The following is a 9,393-nucleotide window of genomic DNA, read 5'->3' on the forward strand; positions in this document are numbered from 1 at the left end:
AGTCCCCGAGGTCCATGTGGCCAAAACGTAGAGGTTGCCTTTGTGGCTGGAGAAGCTAAGGCCATCGTTGTGGATGAGGCCGCCCATACTGTTGAGGGAGCCGAGCCTTCAATGGTCGAGGGGGCTGATTCCTTGGCAGCCTTGACTAATGCTGAAGGGGCGAGGCCTCGAGCCCTCATGCCACCGAGGAGGCAAGCACATACTCACCTGGTCATCACATGTCTCACCTAACTGACTGGGTGGCAAAACATATCCCGAAGGATGAGATCACCAACCTGATAGATTTCCATGTGGAGGCCTTCCTCACCAATGTTGTTGCGCTCTGCTACAAGGTATATCCTTTCATTAATGTCATTTTTTAATCCTTTTTCTCCATTTTACAACTTATTTTCTTCATTCTCAACTCGTTCCTACATTGCCGACCACCCACAAGAAGGTGAGGTAGGTAGCCAATGAATGCGAATAGGCTGAGGCGATGCTCAAGGAGAAGGTTGCCAAGGTCGAGGCCCTTAGAGAGGGCCTTCAGGAGAAAGCGGTCGAGGCTGAGGCCTTGAAGGGGGTCCTGGACCGCAATGGGGAGGAGCGCGATGCTCTAAAGATCCAGTTAGATGAAGCCTGACATAAGGAGGGTTTGGTAATGGCCGAGCTTGAGGGGATGAAGTCTCACCTTGGCTCGGTGCGAGTAGAGCTGGAGAGAGTGAAGGCACACTTCTCGTCCATGGAGGCTAATGCCACAGGGCTGAAGGAAAAGTTAGAGAGGGGAATGGCGAGCTCGGCGATTAGGTTGGCTGATGTTGAGGCGACCTTGGTTGCTCAACTAGCTAAGTCTAAAGCGGCCGTCCTAACGATGAATATTGTAGCCGTAGAAGAATACAAAGCCTCGAAGGAAAGGGCTGATGAGGTGGATGTGGTCTACAACTATAGCTATGATCATTACATTGAAGACGTCAAACGACTGTACCCCAAGCTAAATTTGGATGCCCTCTTCAGTGATGAGGGCTTGGAGGTGCCAGCATACCCTGAGGTTGAAGTCGAGCAGCCTCTTCCCAAAGCCGATTAAGTTGCTCCATTTTCTTTGTTAAAACTTTTTGTAATACTTTTTGGATTAAATGAAAAGTTTGTCTCCAGCTTGTTCATGCTTTATGTGTTTGCATGATATACCCTTACGGTCGCATGATTGTATGTGGTATTGGGTTGAATCTATTAGTTGAGGTGTGTTAACAACACTTAAGTCGTGATAATGAATGACAGTCTAACCTCTTCATTGAAGGTCGGTTAATTCATTGTTATAGTTAATAGTCTGACCTTTTCTCTAAAGGTCAGATTATTAGAGGGACATCTTTCCTCACATTGAGGGAGGTCCTCGGTAGTTCGAGCATGTCACGCCCCAAACTCGGAAACTGGGCTCATAGAATTCCTGATCACCGAATCCAGTGCTGACAACCTCCGTAGTATCCCATTACCGGCTTCTAATGCCCATACGCCAGATTCCGATCCTGGGATCCTACAAGGAGGGTTTTTCCAACGTACATTTATCTCGTAAGAAGCATAACAACAAGTTTACCCAAATCACAAAGGCAACATCATCATCACATATTGTAACGCCCCATGCTTTGGAGTACTCGGGTGTTCCTATTATAATCTACATTAGCGTATTTGTATGATGATACAAATAACGTATATTGTTCACCATCATTTGATAAACCATGATCCATTACTAAATTTCAATAGTCGGAATGCCAACATATCATATCCAACCATTAATTTAAATAAATTGATAACTAAACATTAAAACCTATGTAATTTGGCCCACTTACAAACCCAAATAATTTAATATTTATAACCAAGGACTTATAAGGAAACTGAATGAATGGATAAATGGTCCTAATCGGGTCGTGACCCACATGAGCAATTTAGAAATATACATATATTTGTATATATAAAAATCTAAATACAAATAAATAATTTATCCTTGAAAAACATACAGGACATCCCCAAAAGAGAGAACTATGAGAATTAAATATGAATAATTGATAATAGAAAAATAAATTGAAATGAAATATAAGACATTACAAAAATGTTATTTAATATTATAAAAATATATTAGACCATTTAATCCATAATCCAACCATTAATTTCTAGTTAAATGGTTCCATAGATCATTTTAACCGTTGATGCTCAGATTCGAATGAATCTAATCGTCGTAACAACGATGATCCATAATTAAAGGTTGCGATCCAGATCGTATGGCCCACCTAAGTTTAAGATCGGTCCCATCCACGATTTAGGGTCATAATGAAGCCCTATAAATGAGATGGACGGAGTGGATTTCCCACAATCATCACGATGAACCCCACATCGGTGTGTGTGTGCATCAGGGGAGGTGCACTAGTTGTGCACTGTACTAGAGGACCCGATCAGACTGGCTTTGGCTGAAAATTCCCAAGAAGGAAGGTTTTCTTCTTCTTCTTTTTTTACACTCCCACGCTCAGCGCGTTTTTGAACGGACGGGCGCCCGATCTTCTGATCAAGATGAGGCCCACCATTAGGACCGGCTAGGGTGATCGGAACCATTCATTATGTCGGGAGTGAAGATTATACCAAACCCTAAGTGATTTTACATGTAGCGGCATGCATATATGGACACGAATTTAGACGTATTCGGACTGAGGAAAACTAAGTGTCCTAAAAATGGAAACTGTTGCTGCTGCCCAACTGGCAGTCTGTATGTGCACGCTTCCTTCGATCCTAATTGTCCATCTGTGGGAAAATCTCAACCCTTCAACCCTAGCTAAGTAGTTTAGGTTTCTCTCTATACCAGAGAATAGAAAATGGCCAGTTTCAGCCCTACCCACTGTTTTGGGGACAGTTTCAACTGGAGCAATCTAGACCATTTGTTATCAACCCAACGGTCCTGGGATGTTAGGGCAAACCATAAATATGGGAGAGAACCGAGTAACACATCTTCTCTCCCAGTTGTAAGGAGGACCGCCATTTCCATCCTCTAGTGAACCCACCACCCAAACTCTCCTTAAGCTTTAAAAGTGGATGTCCATAAGTTTCTTAGGGTCTAGACGAACCGTCTGAAAGTGGCCGATTGGAGGTGGAAGCCTCCATTCAAGATCTCTCATTGCCGCTCTGGCGTCTTCCCCATTCGAGCAGTACTGAGTCGCGGTCCGAGTTTGGCCGGTTCATGCCTTGCTGAGTTTTCAACAAAGGAAGGAAGAAAGGAGAAAGAAACAAAAGAGAAAGAGAGAAGGAGAAAGAAAGAAAGGAAGAAGAAAGAATCAGAGAGAGGGAGAGGCCGCCCTGTTCGGCAGCGACTTGAACTGAGTCGAGTTCAGGGTGGTTGTTTTCCTGCTGCACCAGCTCAAGTTAGGGCAAGCTCAAAACTCATAGCTCTTGGAGAAATGCAGAAGGAAAAGGAGGAAAAAAGGAAGAAACGGATAGAGAGAGAAATAGAGGATGAGAAGAAAGGAGAGAGGGGTGGAGGTTACAGCACCTGAGTTTCTGCTCAGGCCCACCTAATGTTGAGGGACCCACCTTGTGAATGGGGTGGATCTGATGTACATATGTGGCCCACCTGATTTCCAACATCCACATGCATGTTTGATTAAATGGATGCCTGTCCATTATTTTGAATGGCATGGCAAATGTCTGTGTAACAGCCCACGCCCACACTGTATGATATTGTCCTCTCTAGGCACAACCCGCACGGTTTTGTTCTTGGGGAACTCCCCCAAGAACAAAACCATGCGGGTTGTGCCCAGAGCGGACAATATCATACAGTGTGGGCGTGGGCTGTTACAAATGGTATCAGAGCCAAGGACGGCTCTACCCTCGGTGGGGGATATTGTGACGCCCCATCACTGTTGCACATGTGGGCGGGCACACGTGGGCGGACGCTGATGTGGGCGGGGCCTAAGGGCCTGGGCGAGCTACCAGTGGTTGGCAGGCTACTGTGCTGGCAGGCTACTGTGTACGCAGTGGGAGGTTGAACTTGTCCCACATTGGAAGCGCTGTCCAAAGTTGTGATGGTTATATGTGGAGATTCACCCTTCATAGTACGAGGCCTTTTGGGGACAACCCTGAGAACAAAACCGTGCGGGTCTAGTGGGACCCAAAGCGGACAATATCGTACTGTGTGGGCGTGGGCTGTTACAAGGACAGGCTTGACTCTTATATCATGTGCCTTACGTGCTAGGACCAACCTGTTGGGCTGTTAGTGGGACTGTAGTTGGTCCCTACATGGGCTTCAATCAAGGGCTGAAATTAGCCATGTCTTGGGCTGAGAAAAGCCCTGGGCCAAAAACGGCCTAAAATCGGGCCATGATCTGAGTCATGAGCTGGCCAAAAATCAGACCTTACATCACGCCCAAAAGTGAGCTAAAATCATCCCAAAGACAACCCACATCCGAGGGTGGAGAAATCCAGCAGGTTAAGCTGAAATCACCATCCAGTGGGCCTGTTCACTCTAATGCGGGCCCAAATAACCATGTTCATGGGACCCTTCAAACCCAACTTCTTGTCAAGACAACCTATGTAAGTCGACTCCCTCTCCCTATGTAAATCGTGCGATTTATTATTATAATCGGTATTGCTATTGTTGTTGCGATTATTAATCATGTTTAAATATTATCATTAGTGGTAGATTATAATATCTATTATCATGATTAGATCCACTAATAGCTATTATTATTATCATAATAATTGTGATTGTTAAACACAACTAACCGTTAGTAGATTATCCATGCTGATAGTAGTGTTTTCAAACAAAATTCCGTTATTAAATATTAGTCATTTAATTATTATTCTTAGGCACAATCATTAATAGTAAGCTCATAGCATTATTGACATCATAATGATTATTATTACTAAATTGGCTAATGTTAATTTTAATACTAATGCTAATAATTACTTTTCAATTATTAAATTAATATTGTAAATTGTCATATGCCAACTACAATCCAAATCCTAAAAACTTATCGTAGGCCTAAACTCTAGGATGAAAACCTAGTTCTACATCAAAACCCTAAAACCAAGACAATCCAAACCTTAGGTTAAGACCTTGACCAAGGATATTGTATAAAGCTTGAATCTAATGGTATAACTTTATAATTGATGGAAGGGTTTGGTTCTAAGGAAACACACATTCTCTAGCAACACTGGTAGGTGGTTCGTACTATAAGGTAATGATTCTTCCCCTTGAGCTTTCCATCTTCACATTAGCCTAAGTTATAGTTTTTATTAAAATTTATAATTGATATCTCCATTCTATAATCACATATGTTAACTGTTGGAATTGAATTGTTATATTACATGCTTAATGTTTATCCTGTATATTTATTTCATGCAAGTGGACTATTTGTAGATTGTTTATGGAATTTAAACTGATACATTAGTGGGAAACGCCCACCTATAAATGTACACCCATACTTGGGATGTAACTCGATTGATGGTGATTACAATGGACCTTCGATATAGTGGTTATTGAGTGGTGGTTTAGATGGATCATTGATGTGGGCCTACCATTTAGGGTTGTGTTCAATGGTGATTAAGGATGGTCTTTATCGTATGGTTTTGATATTTGTCATATGTGGCATATTTTGATACTCGTCCTATGTGGTTTTGTTTTGATATTTTTCGTATATGGGTTTGATGTTTTTTATAGTACAACCATGCGATGGTAAGCCCCATATACTATAATATGATTGGCTACTAGTCGATGAGTTTCCATTAAACATCCTAAGATGGTAGTCTCATGGGCCGGGGATGGTGGTCATGGGACACTATGCCCGAGCCGTCGGCCTACGCTAGGCCATGTGCTCCCCATAGTGACTTTTGAGCTTATTTAAATTGACTGGTTGTAAATAGACTAATAATGGGTTGGCTAATCATGCATACATGGCATATTACGATGGCTTGGATCATTATGTCCATGCGATTACACTGAATGTTGCGCTAATGACCAGTTATATGCCCGTCCGGATGTTTTACCCGGGGCATAGACCATCTGGATGCTTTACCCAGGTCGATGATTGCATGGGTGACGACCCCTATATCCATCTAGATGTTTTACCTGAGACAATGATTGCATTCACACATCTATGCATATAATAAGACTACATTTACTCTGTTTTGGTTGTCTAGATGTTTTACATTATTTCTTACCTAATGCGGTGGTGTGTAATCTTGAGGGGAATTCACACTGAGTTGGTTACTTATCCATCAAATATATAACTATACAGGTAGCACAGGTGGCCCATGTGAAATTCATGTTTATATTGACAAGGAGAAAGCTATATTTGACAAGGATGCATGATCATAATTGCTAAGGGTTGCTACAGGAATTCATATCCCAAATTTATTGTAATTTACCTTATTTAACATATAATATTATTTCATTTTGTAAGTGTAAGAATGAGAACATTGATTTATATAAGTCATTATGAGCAGAGCTTGTATATTTCAAATGTAAATGAAATTTTCCTTTATGTTGATTTGTCCATTATACGCTCATCTACTTACTCTGATAGTTGAATAAAAAAATATACTCGAATTTAACCATCCTTTAAGGTTAACACTCGGGTTTCGAGAAACGAGTCGTATACTCGGGTCATGAAAAGTTGAGGCTTACACATATCTACTAATATAAACATTTAAATACAGTGCTGAAAGGGAAATACATATATCAAAAATCGAAGCTCCAGAAGACCGCTGCACGCTCCAAGCTTAACGCTGCTGCAACCTAAAGCCACTTGCATGCATCTATCGTGCATAAGCTTATAGAAAGCTTAGAGGGTAGTGTAAGTGTGTGCACAAGGTAAGTGCCAAGTATACACTATCAGAGCAATGCGGAAACATAGTAAGTCCAATATCATATACTGAGGATGCAATACAATATGCAAATCTTGATGAGTCCACAAATACCATTACCCGTATCTAGGCCATATAAATGCAGAGACATAGCAACCCAAAATGTCATATGCCGTGGATGTAATGCAATATATAGATCTTGGCAAGTCCATAATACCATTAACCTTATTCGGGCTATACAATATAGAAACATAATAAAGCAAATGCTATGTGCTGAGGATGCAATGCAATATGTGGTATAAATGAAATGACCAAGCTGGAGTATAAAGTTGGGATGATAGTACATAGTATGTCAAGCTACGGGGCGCATCATAAGAAACTTCTATCCAAACTAGTCCCATACCTAAATTTGAATAGTTAGACTCAATGTGGTAAACTCTTGATCTAAGGTTAGTTATGCGCCTCAACCGAAATCCTAGCTATTGCGAAGGTATACATAACAATTAGTTATGCACCACCAGCCCAAGTGGATAGTGAATGAATGAATGAATGAATGGGTAAAATGCTGAGTATGCAACTCCTACTCAATAAGTCCACATATCAGTACTATACATATCTGGGATCATCACTAGGGTCTAGTACACTCTACACCGATCATCACCCACTGGATGTGCAACCATGCAAGTGGAAGAGACCTCACTATCTACCTGGCCAGTACCAAGCCAATATCTACCTGGCATGTCGATAGCAGACCCATTTATGAGCTGGTCAAACTCAACCTAGCTATGCCCCCTTCCCTCGGGCGGGTAAGGCCATACCCCCTTTCAACCGACCATGACACAGTGGAAGATGCGACTTACTAGTATTTAGCACCCGGGCGCTTGTGTATCCACTCGGTCTAGACGTTGGAGCGTCTCCTGGCCACGGAGGTTTAGGGACTTTCACCCAAGGACATCTATAGCACCCCATGTAGAAAAAGATTTCTAGTGTCCCATCTGGCCATCCACGATATGCCTGTGGAGACTATGGCCTTGATGTTGCTAAGGCGTACAACACTCACAACACACAATGCAAGAAACATGAGTCACACAATCCAGTCATACATCAATCATGCACATACCGTGCACACATGTGGGAAAACTTCACCTATCAGGGAGCCCCGTAACAACCTGCCCAATGGCATATGCAATGGTCAACCACATCTCATATCAAGCATGCAGATGATGCGTATGGGCATGTATCATGATGTTATGCTGTTACATACTCATAATTGGTATCGATAATCGGCATCGATAATTAGCCTATATACAAGGCGGGGTCCATAGATGAACAGTTGATCTAAACCATAACATAAAGATCGGCCCTCGACTGTAGATATATCAAATCCAGTAGCACAGAGTCATCCATCTACGGTGAGGATGGACCATGCAACATCAATGGGGCTCAATGATTTGGGTTAACCCACTAAGAGAATGATGAGAATGGGCCTAACAAGGCCTAAGAGAAGGTCACAATGTGGACATTTAACCATTATTGCTTATTAATGGGGACATTTAACCAAAATTGCTCCCAAGGAGTGGCCCACATAAAGCCACACGTATAGTGGGCCCATGGCCTCACATAAGGGCCTAATATACATCACCATGGGCCTCACTCAAGGGCCTAATACACATCACGATGGGCCTCACTCATGAGCCACATATGCATCACATTGGGTCTCACTCATGGGCCTCATATACATTACATCGGGCCTCATTATATGAGCCTCACATGCATCAAATGGGTTGCAATACATAGGCCTCATATACATCAAATGAGCCATAATACATGGGCCTCATATACATCAAATGGGCCACAATATATGGGCCTCATATATATGAAATGGGTCACGTCCCATGGGCCCTGAATACATCACAATGGGCCACAACCCATGGGCCTCAAACACATCACAATGGGCCTCTCCTACGGGCCCAATATACACACTATATTTTCATTTTATTATATCTCCACCATACATCTATTTTTAGAGATTATTATAGAGCATTACCCAAAAATGAATCATATTGAAAGATCATCTGGACCATAGCGCAAATAACAGTGGAGATAATGATTTTCACTGTTAAATAAGTCACAGGGCCCACCATAACCTTTATTTCATAAGGTCACAAAGACCTGGATTAAGAGGAAAAACAAATTCCATATTGATCCAGAACTTTTGTGACCCAAAATAGGTTTCAATGATAGACGTTCAATCCTCCACTATTTTTATTGTACAGTCCACTTAATAAACGGTGGGGATATAAAGCATATACATCAGCAGTGGGTCCCATCATCCAGCCATCTGGACGGTGTGGATAAGACCCATACACTACGTTGGCCCTACAAATGGATAATGGGATATAACACATACCTCATGATCAGTCCACAGATAGACGGTTTGGATACAATAGATAAATCATGGTGGAGTCACGCAGTAGGACGACTTGGATAAAACCCATACTTCATGGTGGGGCCCACCAGCAAAATGGACGGACGGTATGGATTTAGAATACATGCATGGAGGTGGGTCCCACCGAA

General features: G+C 42.2%; 1 long non-coding RNA gene across 1 annotated transcript; it reads left to right on the plus strand.

Annotated features, from left to right (window-relative positions):
* The first annotated feature begins 4,466 nt into the window (after positions 1–4,466).
* Positions 4,467–6,264, plus strand: LOC131254025 (uncharacterized). Its single transcript, XR_009175442.1, has 3 exons — positions 4,467–4,542; positions 5,129–5,189; positions 6,249–6,264. It is a non-coding gene; the product is annotated as an uncharacterized LOC131254025 (long non-coding RNA).
* The last annotated feature ends 3,129 nt before the right edge of the window (positions 6,265–9,393 follow it).

Source organism: Magnolia sinica, chromosome 8 (genome assembly GCF_029962835.1).
Source record: "Magnolia sinica isolate HGM2019 chromosome 8, MsV1, whole genome shotgun sequence".
NCBI classification, from domain to species: domain Eukaryota; kingdom Viridiplantae; phylum Streptophyta; class Magnoliopsida; order Magnoliales; family Magnoliaceae; genus Magnolia; species Magnolia sinica.